Source organism: Humulus lupulus, chromosome 3 (assembly GCF_963169125.1).
Source record: "Humulus lupulus chromosome 3, drHumLupu1.1, whole genome shotgun sequence".
Lineage (NCBI taxonomy): Eukaryota > Viridiplantae > Streptophyta > Magnoliopsida > Rosales > Cannabaceae > Humulus > Humulus lupulus.
Genome location: NC_084795.1, coordinates 250,005,852 through 250,020,166, shown reverse-complemented (window position 1 = coordinate 250,020,166; position 14,315 = coordinate 250,005,852).

The window sequence follows — 14,315 nt, the reverse complement described above, 5'->3', positions numbered from 1 at the left end:
CATTTCATCATATCATAACATAAATATGACATATCATCATATCATAACATAAATGTGACATATCATCATATCACAAACATACAGCATACATGATGAGCATGGAACGCTAGTTGTCCATGTCACCCTATGAGGTAAACAGGAGATCACTGGTCCTTGAATAACCTCGGCGCGTCCGTCCTAGGAGTCACGTCTCAATGTCCTTAGTAACTCGTTCGATGTATCTGACATCGAAATCTATTTGATGTATCTAACATCGTATTCTGTTTGATGTATCTAACATCCATACACATATCACATTCAACAGATCATCACATTAAGGCATTCATAATTTCATAACAGTTCATTCATATAACAGCCTTACCATTCATAGCATAAAATCATAAAATCTATCTAACTTCCTTACCTCAGGTCCAAGCTAAGAATTTCACAATCTTTCAACGAGCCTATATCATAATCAAAATAACGTTTCTTAGGTTCATAAAATTACTATTTTGCCCTTCCACACAACTCATGTGTGCATGGGCCATGCACTCATGATAACAGTTACATTAAACATGCAATTATCGCCAAAAAGAATAATGCTCGTTCTACCCATTTTACTAACATGATTGTTTTATAAAAATCACATAGTTGAATAATAATCATGATTTTGGACGTAAAAGTTGATTTGCATGTAACATGCATACGTGGGAACATTGTGTAATAAAGACGTTTTCAAAAACGATAATTCTACATTTCTTTTATTATTTTAAAATCAATAGACATATTACATGCTTTATTTTTCTTAAAATTTCTAAGTTGATTAAATTTCTCAAAACTTTATTTTATTTTATAAATTTATTTTATTTTTGCTCAAAATAAAATATGTGACATTTTCATTAAATAAATATTAATTTACCAAGAATTACCCAACAAGCTTGGATTTAATTAAAATACCTATTTTAATATGTTTCTTTAGAAAAATATATTTTGTCATTGTGTTACATAAATGATGTGAAAAATATATTTTAAGTGTGGAAAAATACATTTTGATTTAATTGATTTAAGACTTAGTTTTTAAGTAGCAAAAATCCATATGTGACAATTTAATAACAATTGTTAACCTTTTTAAAACAAACTTTCAGCCACCATTTATTTTATTAAAAAATCACAAATAAATAGAGTCTAAATATTTTTCTCATTCAAAATAAATGAAAAATCATTACTTATCAAAATATGCATTCATACCATTAAAAATATCATTTTTCAATATTACCATAACTTAGGAAAAATAATTTATTCAAAAAATTAATCAAATTCATTTTTAGTGAAACGTACTTCATATTTTATTACAAAATTCCAGCAACTATTATTATCATTAAAAAATCACCATATTAAAGTTTATAAACCCATATTTTCCCAAAATTCAATAAAAATTCTGTAGGAAATTAATTGAATAAAATATCATCACATGAGACTTAAAATCCTCTTTTAATTTCATAAAAATTAACATATTCATCAAGAACATTATTTATGCATGCAACTCATCTTTTTATCAACTTTTACCCAATTATTTACAAAAAAAACAGCAAACTTAATTCTTTATAAAACTCAACTTTTGTCTCAAAAATTACATAAAATCATACATGCTTAACATCTCATTATACTCTTATAATATGCATGATTCTAATATCACTAACATATTCACATGAATCCTTTTAAAAACCATTTGTTGCAATTCCATGAAAACCAACAAAACACTATCAATAAAATAACATATAGTAATTTATAAGCACCATATTCACATATGCCTTATATTAACCTAACATGTTTCTATCATTATTTTCATGCATCTTATAATTTAATCATTCAAAATATAACATGCATCTAACAAAATTTCATGATCAAAATATCAAGATTGCCACTTATTCTCTTACCCATATAACATAGGTCCTAAAACATGGATCTAATATATTGTAAATCACACAACATATCAAGAACACCCTTGGGTGTACCTAGGCCGAAATCACCAACATGCACTCATAGATTATCACATTTTTTTTATGCATAGCAAAATCAACATCACAACCCTTTAACACAAATCATACTCTCACAATATCCAAATCCTATACATCAATCCTACCAAAATCAACCATTAGCATTATTAACCAAACCTCATAGACAACCCACCAAAAACAAATATAAGGGCTAAGAAAAGACCATTACCTCTCTTGATTGTAAAATCAAGAACACAAAAGATCAATACCCAAACTCCACACCCTTGTTCAAGCCTAGGGTTTTTTATTGGAAAACCACCATGAGGAGAAGGAAGAACCCAAACACACAAAAAAAAAATTACACAATCAATAACATATTATCAAATAAAGAGATTATGCAAAAGAGAAAACAAGAAGACATACTCTAGGAGGGGTTCCTCCTCACCTTCTCCTTCCTTCTTCCTTTCTTTCTTTCTTCCTCTCTCTCTCTCTCTCTCTACACGCCACTCTCTCTCCCTCTCTCTCTAGGTCACGGCAGCCACACACAAGAGCAATGGCTCTTCTCTCCTTTCATAACCCTTTTATAAAAAATCCTCCCATAAAGTCTCCCCTAACACAATAAGGTAAGTTTCCATTTCCCATTTATTTTCTCTTAATTTCTCTTTATTTTAAAAAGATATAAAGGAACAAAATGATCATGCCTATCCCCAAAATAATTATGGTCTTCAATTTTTTATTTTTATCATTTTAAGGAAATCCTTCCTTTCCCACTAGGTCACACGCCCAACACTCTCCTTCCCTTTTCTTTTTTCTTTTGTTTTTTATAAATAAATTAACCCAATTAAAATCTAAAATAAGGAAGTATAAAATGTGTTGAAAAATCTACACATGTGCACCATGCTACCATGCACTAGCACACACTAAATCACTAGGGTGCATTACTATCTATCATGCACCTTAGTGCATTCCACCATAGCTCACATAATTACCTCATTTGTCACACTTAATTAAAATGTAACACTAATAGTAAAATAACATGTTACACAATTATTCACTTATTAAATTAATTAACCAAACAATTCTAACAATTAAATAAAATAATAAACAATCAAATAAAACAAATAATCAACCAAATAAAATAACAACACTTAAACAAAACAATTCATCACACTTTAAATCAAATAAATCACAAAAATTTAAATAATCTAAAAAAAAAATTTTGGTGCACTACAATATACCCTCCTTAAAAGGAATTTCGTCCCGAAATTCTTTCTTACCAAATAACTCAGGGTATCTTGCTTTCATGTCATCCTCCAACTCCCATGTTGCTTCTCGTTCCGTACTATTCTTCCACAGGACCTTGACTAGTGGAATCCTTTTGGATCTCAGTTCCTTGATTCCCTTTTCTAAAATGCGCTCAGGCTGCTCATCATAACTCAAGTCCTGCTTCAGCTGTAACGGCTCGTAACTCAACACATGAGAGGGGTCTGACACATACTTACGCAACATCGAGATGTGAAAGACGTTATGCGTTTCAGCTAATGCTGGGGGCAGTGCCAAACGGTATGCAACTTGCCCTATCCTGTCCAATATCTCAAATGGACCAATATATCTAGGGCTTAACTTCCCTTTCTTTCCAAAACGCATCACACCTTTCATCGGCGAGATTTTCAAGAAAACAAACTCGCCTACTGAAAACTCGATGTCCCTTCTCTTGAGGTCAGCGTAGCTCTTCTGCCTACTCTGCGCAGTAAGCATCCTTTGGCGTATCTTCTCAATTGCCTCACTGGCCTCACTAACTGCTTCAGGCCCTAAAATTCGTTTCTCCCCAACTTCATCCCAGTGCAAAGGAAATCTACATTTACGCCCATACAGCATCTCATAGGGAGCCATCCCTATGGTAGATTGGTAACTGTTGTTGTACGAGAACTCCATTAGAGGTAGATATCGGTTCCAAGACTCTGAAAAGTCCAATGCACAGCACCTCAACATGTCTTCTAATATCTGTATAGTCCTCTCAGACTGGCCATCAGTCTGAGGATGAAAAGCAGTGCTGAACTTCAGTCTTGATCCCATAGCTCTCTGTAGCCCTTTCCAAAAGTTCGATGTGAAAACTGACCCTCGATCAGAAACTATCGACTTTGGCACCCCATGAAGTCTCACTATTTCACTAACATACAAGTCAGCATATTGATCCGCCGAGTATGTGGTCTTAACAGGCAGAAAATGAGCAGACTTAGTGAGTCTATCTACTATCACCCACACTGAGTCGTGCTGCTTGGTGGTTCTAGGCAACCCTACCACAAAATCCATCGTGATATCCTCCCATTTCCATTCAGGAAGATAGAGCGGTTGAAGCAACCCTGCTGGTCTCTGGTGTTCCGCTTTGACTTGCTGGCATGTCAAACATCTAGCAACAAACTCAGCAATGTCCCTCTTCATTACATGCCACCAATATAGTGCCTTGAGGTCTTGGTACATTTTTGTGGATCCTGGGTGCAAGGAATAAGGCGTTGTGTGTGCTTCTTTCATGATACTTTCCTTAATTTCAGCACTGTCAGGTACACAAATCCTATCCTTGAATCTTAGCAATCCACCCTGAGACATCGTGAAATCGCTGCTGCCACCTTCTCGTACCAAAGCCTCTTGTTTCACCAAGGCTTCATCCAATTTCTGTCCTTCTCGGATTTGTTCTAGTAAAGAGGATTGCAATGTGAGGTTTGCCAAACTTCCTGTCACAATTTCAATCCTAGCATTTATGATCTCCTTCTGAAGAGGTATCTCTATCGCATGCAGCGCTGAGACACTCCCATGTCCCCGCCTGCTCAAAGCATCGACAACTACGTTTGCCTTGCCTGGGTGGTATAGAATCTCGCAATCGTAATCCTTTACTAATTCCAACCACCTTCGCTGCCTCATGTTTAGTTCCTTTTGTGTGAAAAAGTATTTCAGACTTTTGTGGTCGGTGTATATCTCACACCTATCTCCGTACAGGTGATGTCTCCATATCTTGAGTGCGAATACTACAGCTGCCAATTCAAGGTCATGAGTGGGATACCGCTGCTCATAATCTTTGAGTTGTCTGGAAGCATAAGCTACCACCTTCCCTTCTTGCATCAACACGCATCCCAAACCATTCTTTGACGCATCACAGTATACCACAAATTTTCCGCCCTCAGTGGGAACACAAAGAATAGGCGCGGAAATCAACTTATCCTTCATGGTCTGAAAACTCTCTTTACATTTTTCTGTCCATGCGAACTTCTGATGTTTCCGGGTTAAGTTGGTCAACGGGGTAGCGATCTTCAAGAAACCCTCGACAAACTTTCTATAATAACCTGCCAACCCTAAGAAACTTCGAACTTCTGAGGCATTCTTTGGCTGGGGCCAGTCTCTAATGGCCTCGATCTTTGATGGGTCTACTGCAATCCCATCCTTGGAGACTATATGCCCTAAGAAGGTTACCTGTTCCAGCCAAAATTCGCATTTAGAGAACTTGGCGTACAACCGATGTTCCCACAACCTGTTTAGAGTCAATCTCAAATGCTCTTCGTGCTCCTCCTTGGTCTTTGAGTAAATGAGGATATCATCAATGAACACTACTACGAACTTGTCCAAGAAATCCTTAAATACCCTATTCATCATTTCCATAAAGGCTGCTGGGGCATTGGTGAGTCCAAAGGACATCACTAAGAATTCGCAGTGTCCATAGCGAGTTCTGAAGGCCGTTTTCGGTATGTCTCCCTCTTTCACCTTCAACTGATGGTACCCAGACCGCAGATCAATCTTTGAGAATACTGAAGCCCCTTGTAGTTGATCAAAAAGGTCGTCTATCCTAGGCAAAGGATACTTATTCTTAATGGTGACCTTATTGAGCTATCGATAATCAATGCACATCCTCATACTCCCGTCCTTCTTCTTCACAAATAGGACTGGTGCTCCCCATGGCGAATGGCTAGGTCTTATGAAGCCTTTGTCCAACAACTCCTGTAGTTGGTTCTTAAGTTCCTTTAACTCTACCGGTGCCATTCGATAGGGTGCCTTAGATATCAGTGCAGTTTCAGGTGCAAGCTCGATTACAAACTCGATCTCTCTGTCTGGGGGTAGTCCTGGTAATTCCTCGGGAAACACCTCCGGGAACTCACAAACAATGTGAACATTTTCTGGCTTTAGTTCTGACTCCTTGGTCTTATCCACTACACTGGCAAGGAATGCCGAACATCCATGTTGCATCATATTCCGTGCTTCCAGTGCAGATGTTATGGGTGTTTGAAGGCCTGCTACTTCACCTTTAAAGGAGAAAACCTCTCCTTCCTTTGGTCTGAACTCTACGATCTTCTTTCGACAGTCTATCGTAGCCCCATGCTTGGATAACCAATCCATGCCGAGTATGACATCATAATCTAGTATACTCAGTTCTATGAGATCTGCTGGGCACTCTCTACCTTCTACCGTTACAGGTGTTGACGGTAACCACTTATTTGACAACATCATATCTCCCGATGGCAATAATGTACTAAAGTTATGTGCAACCATCTTACAAGGCATATTCAGTCTATTAATCACATTCATGGAAACATAGGAATGAGTTGCTCCAGAATCAATTAAGACTCTACACATTGTACCAGATATAGGGAGCTGACCTGTAACCACGGTGTTGCTATTGGCCTCTTCGTTCTGAGTTAAGGCGAAGACTCTTGCTGGCACCAGGTTGTTATTGTTATTCTGTCCCGCCTTCCATTGTGGGCAATTCTTCCGCAAGTGTCCTGCCTGGCCGCACTTGAAGCATTTTTTGGTACCGGCCTGACACTCTCCTGGGTGTTTCCTTGTGCATTTAGGGCAGGTAGGATGCTCAACTCGGTTACCCTGTTGGTTCCCACGGTTCCGGTCATTGAAGCGGTTATTGCGGTTGCTATGGTTCTGAGAGTTGTGGTTGCTGCTGTTCGGGACTGGAGGTCTAGGCCTTTTATCAACCCCACTATTCTGCCCTTCGATAGCCTTTCTCTTGTTGTTCTCATGGAAGTTCTTGTTGCGGTGGCTCTCTCTTCTAGCGGCATTATCCTTCCATATTCGATCCTCCAAACATTCAGCCTCAAGAGCTCTATCCAATATCTCTGCATAACTGGCCACCTCAGCGCTGGTCATCCTAACATCCCTTGCTATCATCGGTTTGAGTCCCTTTACAAACCTCTGAACTCGCATTGCATCAGTCGGCACCACTTCAGGGGCAAACTTGGCCAATCGATCAAACTTCTGTGCGTAGTCGGTGACCGAAAGGCTCCCTTGAACCAGAGTTATAAATTCATCAATCTTAGTTGCTAGCACCGCTGGACTATAATACTTCTTACTGAATGCCTGGACAAACTGCGCCCAAGTCATGGTATTTGGATCATGGGTCTGTTTAGTCACGTCCCACCAAATACGTGCATCCATCTTAAGTAGATAAGCTGCGCAGGAAACCCTTTGGCGATCATCTAACTCCATATGATCAAAAATAGCCTCAACAGACCTTAGCCAATCTTCTGCCACCATTGGATCAGCTTTCCCTTCAAACGTCGGTGGGGCTTGTTTCCTGAAGCGTTCATATACTGGTTCAAACCCATAGGCTATAGGTTGTGGTGCAGGTGGTGGTACTGGCTGCTGCGGTTGTGCCACTGGTACTTGAGGTATAGGGTGCGTTTGAGATGTCTGTGGTGCTTGTCTAGCTTGCGCTAGCTCCTCATCTCTTAGTCTCAACTCTTCTCTTAACCTTGCCACCTCTGCAGCCAGGTCCACAGTTGGCGCTGCTGGAGCTACAGGTTGAACAGTTGGCACTTCAACATCAGGGATGGCCGTAGTTTCAGACCTTGTGGAGGCACCCTTTCCTCTGTCTCTACCTCTTCCCCTTCCTCCTCTTCCTCTGGTTGACATGATGAAGTTCTAAGGCAATCACATGAAAAATTGTAAGGAAGGAACTTGCATATCGATGGATATTTGTAAATAATGCATTCACATCACACCATTAAATTTGCAATAAAACATCCATAGCATTCAAAAAAAATGTTTAAAATATTCCAAAATTAAACAATCCCAAAAAGTGTTTAATTGGTCTAAAACATATTTCCTTAAAGTCTTAGGAAATTATTATTAGTCCATCTTATTTATTGGCATTCCCAAGCGACGATCACGAAGTGGACTCTAGTCCTCGATGGTGGACTCGTCCCCTGAATCATAGTTGAATATGTCCTCCGGAATGTGGTAATAGTCAGGCGCGCTTCCCATAATCTCCATCCTCGGGGTCGGACGCGGTATAGCACGCAGTACTTCTTCCATGTCATATATCGACTCTAAACGCTCCTCTATTTCGCCATCATCCGTCATCACTAATACCAGCTCCTGATGATCAATCTCGTAACTTACCAGAAAGTCGTGAATCGTAAACTCCATAGTGCTAAACTCCATGTCATCTATCACAACGTTATTCCATGATTGATTTAACTGTAAAAGAGCCTCTGGGTACATTGACAACGCCTCACTCATTACCCAGTATTGTTCTATGGGCCAAAGCAAGGCTCCTCTCTTATTCATCATTCTTTGTATACGTTCGCAAACCACCTTCGTCGTCTTTAAGACCGCTACCTTCCAATCGTAGTAGTCTTCGTCAAGCTCAACTTTAGGAATTGCACGAATCTCCTTAATCAATTGTTTCTTTGTTGTTCTTAATACAGGAGGCATATTTACTACAGCAGTTAACAAATAGAAACATTAAACAAAATAGAAACAAGCAATAACACATAAGCAAATACTTACGACGCGGTGAAGTGAGATTTTCCCATCTTTAGCGTGTATGGGGGGGGGGGGGGGGTCCTTGGAAAACATGGACGACCGTCTCTGATACCATTTGTAATGAACGCCCTAAACTAATACTTACAAAACATTCGCATAACATAGTTTATAAAAGAATACCATCCATTATTAAAGTCTCAGGGGGACTTATTTAAAACCATGCAAGTTGGCGCCACAAGTTTAAAATAAAACATAGGTTTTTATGCAAAGTTCAAAGAAACCAAATAATTTAAATAACAGAGTCCCACTGATAATTTAGGAAAAGTCCCTTAAAACAAAACATAATTTAAATGGCGTTCTTCGTTGATCGTTTTATCGTCCATAGGATTACCCCACGCCATACACCCCATGATGAAAGAACTCCTCACGTCACCACGCGTGCCATAGAGAAAACCTATTTGCTACCTGGAAGGAAAGTAAGGGGGGTGAGCTAAAAGCCCAGTAAGGAAGTACAAGCAAATAAGCAAGTAAGAAAACAACAAACAACCAAACACTAACGTTCATCTAAAACATCATGGTATATCATAACATAATCGTAACATTTCATCATATCATAACATAAATATGACATATCATCATATCATAACATAAATGTGACATATCATCATATCACAAACATACAGCATACATGATGAGCATGGAACGCTAGTTGTCCATGTCACCCTATGAGGTAAACAGGAGATCACTGGTCCTTGAATAACCTCGGCGCGTCCGTCCTAGGAGTCACGTCTCAATGTCCTTAGTAACTCGTTCGATGTATCTGACATCGAAATCTGTTTGATGTATCTAACATCCATACACATATCACATTCAACAGATCATCACATTAAGGCATTCATAATTTTATAACAGTTCATTCATATAACAGCCTTACCATTCATAGCATAAAATCATAAAATCTATCTAACTTCCTTACCTCAGGTCCAAGCTAAGAATTTCACAATCTTTCAACGAGCCTATATCATAATCAAAATAACGTTTCTTAGGTTCATAAAATTACTATTTTGCCATTCCACACAACTCATGTGTGCATGGGCCATGCACTCATGATAACAGTTACATTAAACATGCAATTATCGCCAAAAAGAATAATGCTCGTTCTACCCATTTTACTAACATGATTGTTTTATAAAAATCACATAGTTGAATAATAATCATGATTTTGGACGTAAAAGTTGATTTGCATGTAACATGCATACGTGGGAACATTGCGTAATAAAGACGTTTTCAAAAACGATAATTCTACATTTCTTTTATTATTTTAAAATCAATAGACATATTACATGCTTTATTTTTCTTAAAATTTCTAAGTTGATTAAATTTCTCAAAACTTTATTTTATTTTATAAATTTATTTTATTTTTGCTCAAAATAAAATATGTGACATTTTCATTAAATAAATATTAATTTACCAAGAATTACCCAACAAGCTTGGATTTAATTAAAATACCTATTTTAATATGTTTCTTTAGAAAAATATATTTTGTCATTGTGTTACATAAATGATGTGAAAAATATATTTTAAGTGTGGAAAAATACATTTTGATTTAATTGATTTAAGACTTAGTTTTTAAGTAGCAAAAATCCATATGTGACAATTTAATAACAATTGTTAACCTTTTTAAAACAAACTTTCAGCCACCATTTATTTTATTAAAAAATCACAAATAAATAGAGTCTAAATATTTTTCTCATTCAAAATAAATGAAAAATCATTACTTATCAAAATATGCATTCATACCATTAAAAATATCATTTTTCAATATTACCATAACTTAGGAAAAATAATTTATTCAAAAAATTAATCAAATTCATTTTTAGTGAAACTTACTTCATATTTTATTACAAAATTCCAGCAACTATTATTATCATTAAAAATCACCATATTAAAGTTTATAAACCCATATTTTCCCAAAATTCAATAAAAATTCTGTAGGAAATTAATTGAATAAAATATCATCACATGAGACTTAAAATCCTCTTTTAATTTCATAAAAATTAACATATTCATCAAGAACATTATTTATGCATGCAACTCATCTTTTTATCAACTTTTACCCAATTATTTACAAAAAAAACAGCAAACTTAATTCTTTATAAAACTCAACTTTTGTCTCAAAAATTACATAAAATCATACATGCTTAACATCTCATTATACTCTTATAATATGCATGATTCTAATATCACTAACATATTCACATGAATCCTTTTAAAAACCATTTGTTGCAATTCCATGAAAACCAACAAAACACTATCAATAAAATAACATATAGTAATTTATAAGCACCATATTCACATATGCCTTATATTAACCTAACATGTTTCTATCATTATTTTCATGCATCTTATAATTTAATCATTCAAAATATAACATGCATCTAACAAAATTTCATGATCAAAATATCAAGATTGCCACTTATTCTCTTACCCATATAACATAGGTCCTAAAACATGGATCTAATATATTGTAAATCACACAACATATCAAGAACACCCTTGGGTGTACCTAGGCCGAAATCACCAACATGCACTCATAGATTATCACAATTTTTTTATGCATAGCAAAATCAACATCACAACCCTTTAACACAAATCATACTCTCACAATATCCAAATCCTATACATCAATCCTACCAAAATCAACCATTAGCATTATTAACAAAACCTCATAGACAACCCACCAAAAACAAATATAAGGGCTAAGAAAAGACCATTACCTCTCTTGATTGTAAAATCAAGAACACAAAAGATCAATACCCAAACTCCACACCCTTGTTCAAGCCTAGGGTTTTTTATTGGAAAACCACCATGAGGAGAAGGAAGAACCCAAACACACAAAAAAAAATTACACAATCAATAACATATTATCAAATAAAGAGATTATGCAAAAGAGAAAACAAGAAGACATACTCTAGGAGGGGTTCCTCCTCACCTTCTCCTTCCTTCTTCCTTTCTTTCTTTCTTCCTCTCTCTCTCTCTCTCTCTCTACATGCCACTCTCTCTCCCTCTCTCTCTAGGTCACGGCAGCCACACACAAGAGCAATGGCTCTTCTCTCCTTTCATAACCCTTTTATAAAAAATCCTCCCATAAAGTCTCCCCTAACACAATAAGGTAAGTTTCCATTTCCCATTTATTTTCTCTTAATTTCTCTTTATTTTAAAAAGATATAAAGGAACAAAATGATCATGCCTATCCCCAAAATAATTATGGTCTTCAATTTTTTATTTTTATCATTTTAAGGAAATCCTTCCTTTCCCACTAGGTCACACGCCCAACACTCTCCTTCCCTTTTCTTTTTTCTTTTTTTTTTTTATAAATAAATTAACCCAATTAAAATCTAAAATAAGGAAGTATAAAATGTGTAGAAAAATCTACACATGTGCACCATGCTACCATGCACTAGCACACACTAAATCACTAAGGTGCATTACTATCTATCATGCACCTTAGTGCATTCCACCATAGCTCACATAATTACCTCATTTGTCACACTTAATTAAAATGTAACACTAATAGTAAAATAACATGTTACACAATTATTCACTTATTAAATTAATTAACCAAATAATTCTAACAATTAAATAAAATAATAAACAATCAAATAAAACAAATAATCAACCAAATAAAATAACAACACTTAAACAAAACAATTCATCACACTTTAAATCAAATAAATCACAAAAATTTAAATAATCTAAAAAAAAATTTTGGTGCACTACAATCTCCCATTGTTGGGCCTAGATGGCCCAGAGCTTGCCCGGACAGGTTTCGGGTTGTTTCTTATAGCTTCAAAATTCGGGTTCCGAGCTACTGGAGGAGCTCGATTATTACCCGTCCCTGTTGACAACTCTACAGTTAGGTTGTCAGTGGCCTCAGCCCGGGTGTTTCTCTAGGGACTTGGTTGATCCTGCTCTTGTTCTGCCCTCTTGGTGGTCGTGCTCCCACGGGGACGTCCTCTAGGTCTCTAGGGAGGTGCTTGGGCTTCTGCAGCTTGCCTGACTAATTCCTCATTGTGCTTCATCACCTCAGCCAACTATTTGCGCAGTTGCTGATTTTCAAGTTCCACGATAGGAACATTTATTTTAGGATTGTAGTACAGATCCTCATCAAGCCTGGGAGCAGGTGGCCTCCGAGAATCGGATGAATCACTCCTCTCTTCAGCGCCTAGGTCAGCCATGGGCTGCTTTCCAGGTCGTTGTGGATAGTCTTCGGTACGAGGAGTTTGCCCCTCTGGTATTTGAGGTGTTATCCCAAAAATTTGAAAAGAATGACGTGGCAATAAAATTGACACATGGCATGACTTAGTGAGGTGATCTGGCTTAATAATGGCCCAATATGTCACTTGAGGAATTGGACAGATAGTCAATACAATACGCCCGATCGAAGAGAGTATTTGGACTGGGGGTTGCTTGCCTCAGACCTCAGTTTAAATATCCTTAGATTTCAATTGGTGCCAAGTCCAAGAAATTGAAGGGGAGGCATGAATTTTGGTCCAAAGGGATGACTATGACCGATCGAGCATACTCATAGGAGGTACCTTGGACCATTCTGGTCCAAGGAGGAGTGGATGGTGCCTCAGACCACCTTGGTCCGAGGAGAAAAGTCTAATGCCCGATCGAGCATTTGGTTGAGTGAAGAGGCTCGAACCTTGTTGGCCCAAGGAGAAGGATGTGTGCCCGATCGGACGTGGTACTTGTGGGTACCTTGGACCATTTTGATCCAAGGAGAGGTGGTGGCTCAGACCACCTAGGTCCGAAGAGAGAGGACCAAGGTCCGATCGGACCTTGGTTAAACAAAGGAAGCTTGGACCATTTAGGTCCAAGTAGAGGGGCATTATGCCCGATCGCACAAGACGCCTGCAGGAGCGCTTGGACCATGTTGGTCCGAGGATATGCTAGGAAGAAGATGGCTCGGACCATCTTGGTCCGAGGAGCAAAGTGCAAGGTCCTATTGGACCTTGATTGAAGGAGTCAAATAAGGTGGTTTGAACCACCTTAAGCCAAAGAAGACAACCATTGTGTCCGATCGGACACAATGGAGGAGTATACCTCGAATGTAGCTGACCTTTGGTCCAAGGAGAGCCATGCATATGCCACCTTTGACCTACGTAAAGCTTGAAGAATAGTCAACATGCATTAGAAGCTACGTCAAACTGCCCGAAACTACTTCAGTGAGAATTGGTCCAAGCATCCGGGAATCACTCAATCCTCACTCGAAATTAGGGATCAGTTATATTTTGAATGTTTATTTTGTAATATAAATATTAGGTAAATAATAGAGTATCCCAAGGAAAAAGGGGATATCAGTTGAGATTCAAGGTCTATAAATAGGGACTTGGGAGGATGGTAAAAAGGACTTTTGGAAAAATTGGAGAGTGAATCTGTATTCTAGAGAGAGAAAGTGTATTGTTCTTGAGAGAAACCCTTTTTCGTATTCTGAAATATTTGCATTGAAGAAACTCAGTTGACTCTGGTTCATCTGATCTTGAGTGTTAATACAGTAATAAAATCTCT